Source organism: Cyprinus carpio, chromosome A15 (assembly GCF_018340385.1).
Source record: "Cyprinus carpio isolate SPL01 chromosome A15, ASM1834038v1, whole genome shotgun sequence".
Lineage (NCBI taxonomy): Eukaryota > Metazoa > Chordata > Actinopteri > Cypriniformes > Cyprinidae > Cyprinus > Cyprinus carpio.
The window spans coordinates 27,021,392-27,036,453 of NC_056586.1; the positions used below are offsets into that span (position 1 = coordinate 27,021,392).

The following is a 15,062-nucleotide window of genomic DNA, read 5'->3' on the forward strand; positions in this document are numbered from 1 at the left end:
TCCAGCTACCCACCAGGTCTACCACTTCCTCAGTCTACCCAATTCCAGCCCCCTCCCCAATTCCAGCCCCCTCCCCAATTCCAGCCCCCTCCCCAATTCCAGCCGCCTATAAACCTGCCACCACAAACTTGTCCCTCTACTCAGCCCAGGCAGCGCACATGGAGAAGGCAGAAAAACCTGCGTGGCTGAGGAGTGGCCCAGTGGTTAAGGCGATGGACTGTAATCCATTGTACTCTCTGCCTTGGCGTGGGTTAAAATCCCATCCTCGTCGTTCCTTGCTGGTAACAGTGGTTTTTACTTTTAGGAGCTACCTTCCTTATGTGACACGTTCCAGTTCATTGGAGTGCTCTAAAACAAGCTGATGATCTGAATCAGGTGTATTAAAAAAATGGAGTCCATGGGGTGGCCAGGGGTGGCTGGCGGTTAAGTAGATGGACTGCAGATCCATTTGTACTTTGCGTACTTTCTTCAGAATCTGCCTTTTTTCTCCACCAAAGAGGCAATGCAGTGAAGAAGCGGAAGCCTCTTTTTGTCAACAAGTTGTAAACTTCCACAGAAGCTGGCAAAAAGAAATTACCAAGGCTGACTGTATTTCAAGTCATCCTGTGCGGGGAGTGTTAGGTAAAGTTTTTTCAACCCAGCAATGATGTGCTCGGATAAACCTCATAGGCTACAATGTGCCTCTGCGAAGAATGGTGGCGAGAAGGTGCGACCTCTCACACCTGCACCCAATATGGATGTGGAACGACAGGGTGAAAATAGCTTCAAACTGCAGTGTAATCCAGTCTTATGGCACCGATGGCTGCGTGGTGTGTCTGACAGTTAGCGAATTATTAATGCGAGAAGCCTTATTCTGCTCTCTTTTACTTAAAAGAAGGCTTGTGTGATGCTTTCCTGAACCCCTAGGGAAAGAGGTATAGGTATCTCTTGGCAACAAGGGGTGGAGTCATAAGCTCGTGGTCAGTAGCTATGTTTGATTCGGTTCGTGAGGCCCCTGAAGTCGGGTAGGGATATTGGAGAGTGCAAGGGCACTGCAAACACAAGTCCTGAAGGAGGTCAGTGTCAAATGTACTACCTTTTTGCTGACCTCAGGCATTTCTCCTCAATGTTCTGTGTCACAAAGCTTAGAAGCGGTGCATAAAGAATCTGAAGCACATCTCTCTCTTTCAGCACCACTGTGAGCTATCTCCTAGAACCCTATGTTCCTTGCAGCTCAGTGACCCACTTGCATCCACTCTCAACCATTTACAACCGTTATACTGAACTGGTCTCTGTGTGCCTAGAGAGCAGCTGGCACGTGGGACGAGGAGTGGCCGAGTAGGTTAAGGCGATGGACTGCCTAATCCATTGTGCTCTGCAGCGTGGTTCGAATCCCATCCTCGTCGTTACATACCTTTAGCGTTTGAAGGGTGCCCAGTGCCACTAAGCAAGCAACAACAAAGTGATGGAGACTAGAACAGCGGGGCCGCCTGCACTGTAGCGCTTGTCTCTGAGGGGTCAAGAGACAGCAGCAACTTTAGTTTCTAAGAGTACAAAAGTCCTGTCAGTCATAAGCAGCTGAAAAAAAAGTGCAGCAGATGCTGGACAAGGATGAAGCTTTCTAAATGGCACCATAATGGAGCCTACAGCAAACAAGTGGAATATACTTTAAAATTCTCACAGCATTACAGCTATGCATTATCATTGTAATGCTGTACATGCTCTAAATATAAAAGTATACTGGGTTTGGGGATGACTTCAATGCCATTGTGCTAAAAAGGAGCTGCAGGAAAAAAAACGACAGTGCAGATTTCAGCAGATGAAAGCAAACCGTGACGAGGTGGCCGAGTGGTTGAAGCTGATGGACTGCTAATCCATTTGTGCTCTGCCTTGGCGTGGGTTCGAATCCATCCCCGTCGCTCCTTGCCGTTACCAGTGGTTTTACTTTAGGCACCTCCTTTATGTGACACACGTCCAGTTCCATTGAGTGCTCTACAAAACAAGCTTTACACCCTGAAGGAATCAGGTGTATTAAAAAATGGAGTCACGCAGGGTGACGAGGTGGCCTTGCGGTTAAGTAGATGGACTGCTAATCCATTGTGCTTTGCGTGCTTTCTTCAGAATCTGCCTTTTTCCACCAAAGAAAAGGCAATACATTACAGAAACGAAACCTCTTTTGTCAACAAGATGGTAAGCTTCCACAGAAGCTGGCAAAAATTGCCAAGGCTGACTTTATTTCAAGTCATCCTGGCGGGCATGCAAGTTTTCAAACCAGCAAATGATCGCTACCGGATAAACCTCATAGGCTAAGCACATTAGGGTCTGTGAATGTGTTTGCCTAAGGCTTTTGAAAGAGTTTCAGCAAGCACGGAACAGGCCCAGGGACACACAAGGAAAACCTCTGCCAATTCCACAATCTATTGCCACTTAAAACAGCTGATGGAGGACAGCAGAGAGGTTCTAGGACAAACTAACCTAGTTCTGGTCCCGATAAACACCACTACTGTCTCCTCGTGGTGAGTCTTGTTTTATGCAATACTTTTATACAATCACAGTAGTATATCAAGATTGTACTTATAAAACCTTCTTGTACATGCTTCTTTTAAAAATTATGCTACAGGAAGTAAAGACAATTGGGCTTATTCACTTCAAATTGCTAAATTAAGAGAAGAATGGGGTTTTTCTCTTGCAGGGATACTAACGACGACAGAAACGTGTCGAAGAGACATGCTTCTTTCAGGGTACGGACACTGCCCAAACCATATATTTGGCAAAGGAGGCTCTTCCTGAAGTGCAGCGCCCACTGCCAGCTGTTCTGCACGCAGGGCATGAGGCCATGGTTATTTCAGAATACAGCAAATAAGGAGGGAGAGGACTTCATTTGTAAGGTATCTCAAACAGGATGACCATTGCAACCCACCTCCGGATATACTCTGCATTTCCCATATACCCACAAGCCAACACACTTTGCATTACCACCCTGGGCATCCACCTCTTTTCCAGCTACCCACCACGGTCTACCACTTCCTCAGTATCCAATTCACAGACCCCTCCCAATCCAGCCACCTCCCCATTCAGCCCCCCCCAACCTCCCCATTCAAGCCGCAATAAACTGCCACCACAAACTTGTCCCTTACTCAAGCAAGGCAGCGCCACATGGAGAAGGCAGGAAAGCTGGCCCAAGAGGATGAAGAGCGAGTGGCTAGAGGTCGAAACCACAAGAAAGGATAGCAAAGGCTATCTTATTCACTACATCTGCAAGGCAGTGTGGGCTGGCAAAAAATAAGACAACGAGCCAACTCCGTGACGGGCCGGTGGTATTGACCAGCCTGCAGGCCCTCTGTTGCACAGTGGAGGAGAAATGTACAGGGAGGTTTTGTTTTTTAATCACGGTGTAATAATAATGTATATAGTTAGGTTTTTAATATAGTTGCATATGTTCCATTTAATGGGTTTGCTGTGCGTGTGTGTGTTGTGCTGTGAAATTTTGTTTTTAGTTGTGTTTCCAGTGTTTTTTACAGTGTTTGTAAAAAAAAACAAAGACACAACTCTTGTGGGGAATAGTAAACCATCCACCCCTTTGGGTGGAAGATTCCAGGTGCAATCCTGGCCAGAGTGTGTGGTGCTGTTTGTAGATCATTATTATTATTATGATTCATTATTTTATTATTTAGTTTTTATTATTAGAAAATGTGATAGTCAAAAAAAAAAAACACTTTATTAAATCTTAATAGCATGGATAATTTTTTTTTTCTTTTTTCTTGCTTTCCCTCCTTTCTCCTTCTCTTTTCCCTTTCTTTCCCCCTTGTAGCAGTCCCTTTTGCCCTGTTTTGAACTAACCCTTTAAGGCGATGGACTGCTAATCCATTGTGCTCTGCAAGCGTGGGTTCGAATCCCATCCTCGTCGTTCTTTGCAGTTAACGGTGGTTTTTACTTTAGGGGCACCTTCCTTATGTGACACGTTCAGTTCATTGAGTGCTCTACAAACAAGCTGATGATCTGAAACAGGTGTGTTAAAAAATGGAGTCACGCAGGGTGACGAGGTGGCCTTGCGGTTAAGTAGATGGACTGCTAATCCATTGTGCTTTGCGTGCTTTCTTCAGAATCTGCCTTTTTCCACCAAAGAAAAGGCAATACATTACAGAAACGAAACCTCTTTTGTCAACAAGATGGTAAGCTTCCACAGAAGCTGGCAAAAATTGCCAAGGCTGACTTTATTTCAAGTTATCCTGGTGGGGTATTGGGTAAAGTTTTCAACCAGCAATGATCGCGCCTCGGATAAACCTCATAGGCTACAATATTGCCTCTGCGAAAGAATGGTGGTGAAGGTCGCGACCTCTCACCGTGCACCCATGTGGACGTGGAACGACAGGGTGGTAATAAGCTTCAAACTGCAGTGTAATCAGTCTTCTGGCACTGATGGCTGCGTGGTGTGTCTACGAAAAAAAAAAAACCATTTAAGCAGTATGGTACATAAGAGCTAATTTAATGCTTCTTTTATTAAAGAAGGAAGGTGTGATGTTTCCTGAATGTGGTGATGCTTTTTCCCTGGGAACCTACCAATCATTCCCGGGACCAGCCAGAAACCTAGGAGTTGTGATGGCTCATCAGTTACGTTAACAGGACCAAATATTGCGATCCAAGACGGTTGTAGATTGCCTTATACTAAACATTAGGAAGATTAGGACTTCATGTCAGGAGGCAAGCCACCCAACTCTTGTCCAGGGGCTCTCCCTTGTTCTCTCTAGGTGGGATATTTGCAATGTCTGCCTGGGGGCCTTCCTGCCTGTCCTCTCCCGCCTCTCCCATCTGATCCGCCTGCCGCCCGCGCGGGTTGTTTTCCATGCGCCCCACCCCGTATGTTAATCTCTCCTCATCCGGTTCCCCTGGGAGTACCCGTAGCCGGCTCGTATCCCCCTTCACGGTCTGCTGCTTTGGCTTACAAAAAACGACGCCTGGCATCGGCAGCCACTTCCCTCCCCCTCAATCGTTCAATCTTATTGCACCCCCCCGAACGTGTGCGCTCTGCCAGATGACACGACGCCGTTGTTGGTGCCCTCACCACCGGCGGTTCCACACTCCCTTCCCTGACTTTTTTATGGGACTGGCTCCCGCCCGGCTTGGTGGGCCCCCCCACCCCTAGCCCTCATCAATCAAGTTCGCCCCGCTGAGTCTTTCCTCCTTGGTGCCCCCAATCCTCGACCCGCCTCTCTTTTTGCGCCGCTCCCTGCCACTTCATCATACACGCCTAGCATCCTCGTCCTTCCCTTTTCTTTTCTTGTCTATTCTCTTACACCACTCCCCCCCACCCACCCCCCTGGCGTCCTTGGTCTGTACTAGCCGACCTGGAGCCTCTCTTCGCCCCTTGTATTCCCGTTGTTGTTCTCTCGTTGATTCTGATGTTTCTACTGTCTTTCAAGATTTTGGAAGTCGCCTTGATGTTAAAAGGCGTCGCTAATGATTAAAAGTAAATGTAAATGTAACCCGGGCGGGAAAGGAGAATTATGCGGCAACAACGGGGTGGAATGCATCAAGCTGTGAGTCGAGGTGACTACGAGCTGTGAATACCGATTACCCCTTGGGGGGGACATTGAAGGGATTCGCGACCGATCGAGTCAGGACCTAGCAGTGCCATGTCTGGGTAATTCTGGTTTGTACTCCCAAGTGTTGCAAAGGTGTGCAAAATGTAAAAAGGACAATCTGAAATCAAGGCTATGTTTAAAAAAATAGGAAAGGGGTTCTTTCAGACAGCAACAATCAAGAACCAAAGGGTCGTCTTAGGTGTGTACCATCTTGAATATACAAAGTATTATATCAAAAAGTGATCAAAATTCATCATCTTTTATTAGACTCTAATTTAGACTTACTTTTTTTATCTGAGGCATGGCTTCATGATAATTCTCCATCTGCAACATTAGAAGTACCTGGTTTTAAACTGTATAGGAAAGATAGAGTTGGTTCTAAGGGAGGCGGAGTTATGATTTATGTGAAAACTGGCATCCAGTGTAATGAAATCGCTTGGGCAAAATTGCATAGATTTGGAATGTACTGGTCTTAATCTTATACTATCACCACAGATGTCTTTTGTATTAATTGTAATTATCGTCCACCATCTTCAAATATTAGTTTTTATGAAAAACTTGAAAACAATCACTAAAATCAGTGTGATTTCAACAAAGAAGTTATTATTATGGGGAGATTTTTATTAATTGGGATGATAAAACAGTTAGAAAGAATCTCAAACAGATAACTGATCACTTCGATCTGAAGCAAATGATTAATGGGCCTACAAGAATAACTAATTCAACAAGGTCTCAAATCGATTTCATTTTTAGTAACCGAGCAAAGAGAATCTTAAAAACTTTTATATGTTAACAGGCCTTTCTGACACAATTTGATTTTAGTGGCCAGAAAATTATCTAGTAAGAGATTCACTTCATTCAGAAGGAAAATGCGATTCTTACTGCATTCAAAACGCAACTAGATGACTTTCAGAAAGGGTGATCCAATCAGATTAAATGGGATGATTTATTAACCGGAAAAGATCAGGAGGGATGACAGTCGAATATTCTCCAAGAAATTAGAGAGCACTATTAAAGATTTCAGTTTAAATTAATCCGAAAAATAAAAAACATACTGTCCCCCTCGGATGAATTCAGATATTTTAGATCTAAATGAAAAAACAAAACGGGATCTTGCTTTTAAAAACTTCAAATAGAACAAAGTGTTAAGTCATGATAGGACAACATTTTGTTGCGTTACGGAACAAGGTGGTAAAGACCCTGTGAGAAAAAGCAAAGGCTGATTTTTTCCCTGAGAATAACTGAAGAGGCAAGAGGGTAGGTAATTCTAAAACAAGCTGGAATCAGTTGAACTACTTGAAAAAATGAAGAGACAAAAAAAGATAGGTAATCAGTTGGAATTGATGGTAAATGGGGAAGCTGACTAACAATCGAGCTGCGTAGTAGCAGAGGCACTTAATCATTACTTTGTTGACTCAGTGGGAGGGGAACACCTTTTGCACAATGTTTCTCTCCTAAGTAATGTACAGAAGAGCGTATCCAGTTAATACACAGTGGAACAAACCCCCCTTACTCTAAGTGCAGTCTCTGAATTAGACTTCAAGAAAGAACAATTACATCTCTTTAAACCAATCCAGAGCAAAAGGATGTATTTGGTATGGATGTGGTAATGCTTAAAAAAAAAGAGCGTAGTGAGTCATTAGTTAATCCTACCACTAGAAATTATCGTCGCATCTTAGTTTCATCAGGGGATGTTTCCCTTGTGCGTTGTGGACATGAGTCATCATCGGTATTGTGCATTATATTCAAAAGTGGCGATCTTCAATCTTGCTACTAGGGATATGCGGCTAATCCAATCTTCATGTCGAGGCTTATGCTTTTATCACGGTACTGACCACTGTATGCAATTTTGTTTCAAAAAGTGGTCATAATACAGTATAAGACAGGGTTTAATCAACTTGTAGCTTATACAAGTACAAAAATAACTGAACATTTAGAGTACAACTAAAGCAATAGAGAAAAATAAAGTTAAAGTTTCATAAAATACACAGGATTATTTGCCAAAATAATTCCTAAAGAACCAGATAGGTATCACTATACAGTAAAGGACTAGAATCAGTTAGTTAACTTTAACATTACGTTATTAATACATTGCAGCATTCACAATGGAGCAATAGCTAACATTTGCTACAGAAGTTGTTAATCTTTGTTGAAGAAATAACAAATAAAATGTCTTGTTCATGTTTAGTTTCAATTAAATAACAGTTGCAACTTTTGATTTTATTTTAACAACCATGTTATTAAAAAATTGGAATACCTACGATTAATTGAAGTGTTCAGAAGAATTTTCGATTGGCAGTTTTCTGTTAACTGAATGAAGCCCCTAATTTAAAGTTACTCCGTTGATAACGAAACCAAATAAAGAATCAAAACACTTTTCAAAAACACTATCTAGGGCATTGTTGTAGTCCAGAGTTAACATGTAAAAAAAAAGTTGAAAATAAAATATACCCAATTAAGGTCTAAATATTTAAGTATTGGGCATCACTGTGATGAACACATTAACAAATCTTTTCATAAATCTTGAATGCTATTTAAATACGTTTTAAAAAAAGTAGTGCTAGCTGCTTTATTTATGGGGTTTCCAGGGTATAGGCAGGCTGCATTTTTCGGCCATCTGCTGTCAGGAGAGTGAATGGGTTTTATTCAGCGCGTCTCTCACAGGTTTCCCCATATGCTTTCTTAACCGTGCTTACGTTTACATCAGAGCGCACACGCTCTTTCAAGCACGCATACAAGCAGGGTGCATAATATTATTCACTGGTATTTAGAAGTCGTCCACGATAACAATATTGATAGCATCATTAATTACCGTGATCTATCGCAATACTGAATACCCGGCACATGTCTTAGTCTGCTACTAATTATTAGGACCTCATTGAGTATGTGTTACCTGTAGTCTCAAAGGTTATTTTGCAAGAGAAATTGAGAAAGAGAGGAACGAAATTGATGGCTGAACAAATCACTAATCATTTGAATTAATAGTTATTGTGCTTTACATCCAATGCCAGTTTGGCTTCCAGAGCAAAAACTTGTCAATCTGAGATGAGCAAATTGCCTACTTCACTGGAAAAAAAGTCAAGTCTCTGATTACAAAAAGGATTAGGGGTTGTTGGGGGGCTGTGGTTTCTTGAAACCACCTCACGAAAGGGCCCTTTGGACACCGTAAACCACAGAATTCTGATGTCGTTAAATTATTAAGATTAAAATTTTTCTCCACATATTTTAAAGATGGATTGAATCAAACATTTGTCACACGGTCGCACACAGTATGTTAGTATACAGGAATTATAAGTCGGCCCCCCCTAAGTCATATCCAAATTGGTGCTCCACAAGGTCCTATTCTGGGTCCTTTACTGTTTTGACATGGTACCATTAATGATCTTCCATCCGTCTGTCGTACACTAACCAAATTTTTTTCCCCCCAAAAAAAAACAAAAATTCAAAAAATTGTTTGTAAGCAATGACACTTTTATTTCTATACACGGCAGATAACCCTTAGTGTGTACAAGTTGCAAATGAAAACTTAACACAATCCTGGTTCATGTCCCAGCTTGGCTAGAAAAAAGGCGTGTATACTTGACATTTAAACCATCTCTAAAACAGTGAGTAGTTTCTTTACCAATCTAATAGTTTTAAGTGAAGTGCCAGATGTTTGTTGTATGCAAGGGCGGAAAGATTTACAAGTTGTATCTGAATACAAGTACCCCCTTCGGTATGTTGATTGATTTCAAACTTTGTATTTAAGGACTCAGGTAAAAAAGGTTCTGTAACTGGGTCAGATAGTTAGTCTAGTCATAAATTTAGAATTTAAGATGTGATTATATGTCCGTCTTTGATGTAGGTGTGCATTCCATATGATTTATTTCTCATATAACTTATTGTTCTTAACTACTTGATCGCAAGGGCTGAGTATTACTACTCATGACAACCACTAGAGTCTTTGTATAAACAACCACTATAAAACTCTTGATTTGGAAATCAGTTAGCAGTTTCATCATTGTTCAATACTAAAAACAAAAATTAAATTTGGCTAAGTTGGGATAACTTGATTCAATTATGTACATATTTGTCTTACTTTTACAGACCTCCAGTAGGTGGACAAACCAAAATGGGTAAATACCAGCCGCGCGTACCGCTGACGTCAGGGCCGCGGCGTTAACTGCAAGTCAGTGTCGTTGGTCTTTAAATCCTATCGCGAAACTACCGCCAGTGCTGGTCGCAAAGGGACGGATGCGACAACTGAATTGTAATTGTAAACAGAAAGAGACTTTAAACAAAAATAACATATAAATACATTATAACAGCTTAAAACGCCATTGTAAAAAATAGGATAAAGTATTAGGCTACAGTTCTACGCATCAAAAATTTAAAGAATGACCTTTACACAAGGGTCTTATGAATGCTATTGTCTTAAACCGTCAGTACATACATATATATATACAAGATAAAAATATACATATATATACATATCTATATATATCTAGATATATATTATATAATATATATATATAATCTATATATATATATTATAATATATACATATATAATATTATATATGAATACACGGATTTTAAAAGCTAAAGTTACGGTTTTCGATTTCGGTTAATTCTTGGTTTAAAAAAAAATACTATATATATTACAGGTTCCATTTGCAGGGGTTGAAAATGAGAACGGGCAGAATTTACACTAATTCTTATTCACTCTGTTATTATTCTGACTTGTCAGAATGCTAACACTTTGCATTTGAATTATGCCTCAGGTGCCATCGAAAAAATGACTGTGTGCGTCACATGAACGCCCGCGCGCTCATCTGCAAAAGAAAAAGAAAAAATTTTACTTCTGAGTAAAGCTCATACTTCCATTTTAAAATCATGTGCTGTTAATACTTATAAAAAAAAAAAAAAAAAAAAAAAAAAAAAAAAAACATCTAAATATATTGTTAGTGGTTTATGCTAACATGCAATCAAGGGCTTCATATACAATACAAGATTACAAGGTCACTTGGCTATTTAACATGCACGTGACGTTTTACCGTTCAACTTATAAACTCCCTTGAGAGTTTAAAGTCAGTTTAAAATGTTATTGAAATTCAAGTTGAATCGGTATAAAAAAGGTGTTAATGCGGGAATTTTATTTCTATGAAGTTAATAAGTTAGCATGACTTGTTTCTATCATAGCATTTTTTGTAACGCGGTATTTGTTTTCTGAAACCAAGCACACTAACCCCACTTTTTGTTCTTTTTTTGAATCTCTTAAAGCGCTAGCAACTCCTCAACTACAAATGGCTAATAGAGGTTCTTTCTTTATGATTTATGTAAATGTTTATTTCTTGAAGAAAATAAGTATTTATCTTTATATAATAAATGACGAATTAGGGAGATCCAAATATTTGTAAGTACAATGAATATAGCCTTATATGCCTGCAGTTAAAAAGATATTTTGTTTTGATTCAGCCCATTTATGTAGGATAGCAATTATTCTAAAAAAAAATAAATAACAAATTAAATATATAAAAAATGTCATAAAAACGCTCATCGGCCTGAATAAATGTTTACATTATAGAATTGAGGGTATACTTGAGGAGGTGAAAAATCAGTGAAATTACAATGGCATGGGATTTTAAAGTATGACCAAACTGAAGATCTATGAAAACGTTTCCTACTGAAGCACTTCTTTTAAACGAATGACACTTACAGTTTCAACAACTAAAATATTATTTCAACCCATATGCCTATGGGAACAATAAAATGCCCAATTATACCTTTTTTAATGAAAGAACACTGGAGGGTTAGGTTGCCTATTGGTAGTTTGCGAGGTTCTTACTCAAATATAATGAGCATGCAACAAGTGTAAGGAATATTGCCTCACAGTGGCGGTTTTTCTAACAGCATTAGCTCAGAGAAATCGTCTTCCTTCCCCCCAGGAGATGAATGTTTTCCCTGCCTTGCTAATGTTGGTGCTAATGATCAGAAGGTAAGTGTATTCGCTCAAAACTGATTCGACTAAAAATCAACCCGGACGGTGTGTGAAGCTGGGGCATTAGAGCGCGCTGGCATAGCGGCTGTGAAGAAGGGGAGCAGAGACGGAGGGATTAAGCATTGGTCTTAAATACTGCCTAACGTCTCAGTTCAACAAAAGTCTCCGATTTTCCTCAAAAATATGATTAAATAATCAATTGCGAATTTGTTGTATATTTTGGTCTATTGAAAATACTACTATTGTCTCCGGCAGAAATTAATGATAAAAAGACTAACGCCTGCTGTGCGTGCAGGTATGGTTTCAACACCCAGTAAAAACACACCGATTCACTCAACACGCCAAAACCACGGACCAGAGTTCAGTTCAGCTGGATGGGGCTAAGCTGGTGGTTTTGGGGTATTGTCGTGAGCTTTGTGGGTGGGTCAGATAAAGGGTGGTGAATTTCTTGCTCTTTCATATGGAACAGTGCCTTATGCAGGGTATCAAACTTGCAGAAACCCCCAAGGGGAGGGGTTTTTTTTTTGGACCACTTTAAAAAGAACGGGTTTGATCCACTTCAAAGCCAGTTGACTTACTGTTATACTCGCAAAATAAAGTTTATTAGTGATTATAAATCTCAAATTTACAGCTAAGGAGTGCCTTAACTCAAACAATAAATAAATACCTAAATCAGATAATAAATAAATAACTAAATAAAATAAGAATAAAGTAGGTTAAGAACGTGTTGCATTAGTGGAACTGGCGGCCGCATTATAGGCCTAAGAAAAAATCCCCGATTTTGTGTGGATTCCACACAAACATCCATTGTATTACGATTTTACTTGATTTGTTTTGCGATTCCCTACTTAAAATCAAAGCAATGACAAGACCACAAAAAAGAACCAAAAAAAAAAAACCAAAGAAACAACAAAAAAAAACAAAATAAAAAAAAAAAAACTATTGCTGTTCACCAAGACAGATATTAACAACATACACATTACATATCCAATTTACCAGGCAAATTTATAACTGAGACAAGATTGTATTATAAACAAGCAGTAACGTTTATTACCGCTTAATGCTGGAACAAGAAGACCTTTATTTTAGTTATTTTTATAATACCTAAACACATCATGCAATCATACAATTTGTCCCCTCCGCACGCTCGTAACGACATAGTTATAATCAATCCGCTCCGCACAACCAAATAAATCGCTCCGTGGATATGACGGTGAAAATGTATTATTTAAACATATGATAGCCCTAGTCAAAATAACATCAATAATTAAGTAGACTAGAAAAATGTAGAAAATTACATGGACAGGTTTCAAAAATGGGAGTTTAGGCTATGTGGTGGTGCGCCAACTTTTTTCTTCCTACCCAAAACGCCGCAAAACTAATAACATTTTTCATGCATTGTAAAATGGAGTATAAGTGCTGCTTTCCTGGTCTGCTGTGCAACATTTTGTTTGTAATTGACAAATAACAGCTACATTTTTGGTTATTTTATTCTACGTCTACAGATGCACATATATAAATTTTTACAGCGAATTTCTGATCTCATCAATAATCAAATCAGATCCACTGATGAAGTACTGTAAGAATGTACCTTTGTTTAGAATGACATTATTTGCGACAAGTGATTACGTCATTGTGAAATATGTGCTGTAGTGTTAAAAACCCTCACGCGCTTAAACACCCCAACAATAAATACAGTAAAAGGAACACAGACAAACGCCTTGATAACTAGCCTGTATAACGCACTCGAGAGATTAACCGTCATTCAGTATAATCTACTGATCGGAAACAAAGAATTAGGCTGTATCAAGCGATAGCTAGCTAAATATGTTAATCTGTGAATTCTTGCTAAAATATGCAGTTATATTACGGCTACAGCTGGTAGGTGGCCATGAATTTGTACTCGTGAGGAGCGGTGCTGGAGAGAGTGAAAACCACAACGCTCCGACTTTTAAAAAAAAAAATCCGCTCACCTTCTTCAGACAGAATACTCGCTCGGCAGCGTGTCTTAGACGCGCGGGGGGAGGCTTGAGCCAATCAGAACTACGAGCCCTGAGTGGTCAGCGTCGGCCGCGTTGTTATTGTGTTGCGTCCATACAAGATTTTTTTTAGAGTGTGAAATTATAAATTTTTCACGATTGTATCCTATTCATAAACAAATAGGCCCCCTATATTAAACCACCTCTTTAAGTTTTCTAAATCCCAAAATTCAGAGTCCAGACATCAGTAAAGTATCCGTCTGATGAAACATGTTTGATAGGTGACAAAAAAACACCAGAGTTTTTGGGAGACATTATATTTTGTAGACTTTATGTGATTTTAAAATGCCACAAACCAAGAAGCACAATATCTGCACTGAGAAGGGTTTGGGCCATTCTCAAAACATAAAATATACATTTTATTTAAAATTTTCGTTTTTTGTGTTTCAGAGGGAAAAAGCATTGTTAAGGCATCTCTCCGTTACAGAACCGTTCGAAAGAAGAATTTATGCAAACGCGTATAAAATGATAGTCTATAGTCGGTCATTTGTCTTTATTTAACTCAATCGCGGTTTATATTAGATTTACAATCTATAAGCATAATGAGCTAAGATATTCCGCGCTCAAGAACATGCTGAAGGTTGCCACCAAGCACAGGGCAGAAGTAGCCCAATAATGTGGAAAAAGGAGGACATTTTAATTAATTTCGTACTAAACAAAATGTTTTCCTTGTCGGGGCCTGCCCTTGCAAGATGTGAATTCACAGTGCTGGCTCTCCTCCGCATGAATGCGGATTTTAAGGAGAAAATTAACCTTTTACAGATTACATAATGCTTTCGTATCTGAATTGGGATTCGTTTAAAAGACATTTCACGCTTTCTATATATATATTTCTCATTCTCACAGACTTGTAATTAAGAAAAAATTTAGGACAAATAAGAATAAATGCTGCAACGTGCACTCCAGCATCATGCGCGCCGAGCAACTCTTTGGCAACTCTGACATTTTACAGAATATGGTACAAACCTGCATTTAAATGGCGGGCTCCAATTTATTTATTTCAGTTATTTATTTATTTTCACTTGAATTATATGAAAGCAAGTAACGAAGACTCCATTTAAAATCACTGCAAGTTGGCAATTAAGGAAGCGCTGTTTTACAATCGTGTGTATTTTGTTTGTTATAAATGACTTGAGTTTAATCATGAGGACGTTTTATGTAATCAGTCCATTATGCAGAGTTCAGTAATTTAGCATAAATCGTTCAGGTTTAAGTTATGTCGTTTCTTGTTTTAAATTGGCCTATATAATTGGATCGAAAATTATTACAGTCGCCTCACGTTTTACTAAAATAAAGAAAATAATTATAAAAAAAAAACACGCAACGCCTAGCTCACTAGAAGGCTATACCAACTTCTTATGCTTCCAAAGATGCAAAAGTAAACCACAATTTCCTTTTGAATAATATCACCCAATAATTTATAAATACTTACCCAAATACTGCACACTAGTTAATGTGTCCTAATCTAAAATATGGATTTAGA

General features: G+C 39.4%; 1 non-coding gene and 1 pseudogene across 1 annotated transcript; one reads left to right on the forward strand and one right to left on the reverse strand.

Annotated features, from left to right (window-relative positions):
• Positions 1-15,062, forward strand: part of LOC122147827 — a 57,398-nt pseudogene that overhangs the window by 36,181 nt on the left and 6,155 nt on the right.
• Positions 4,157-4,297, reverse strand: LOC122147878. Its single transcript, XR_006161877.1, has one exon. It is a non-coding gene; the product is annotated as a U4 spliceosomal RNA (small nuclear RNA).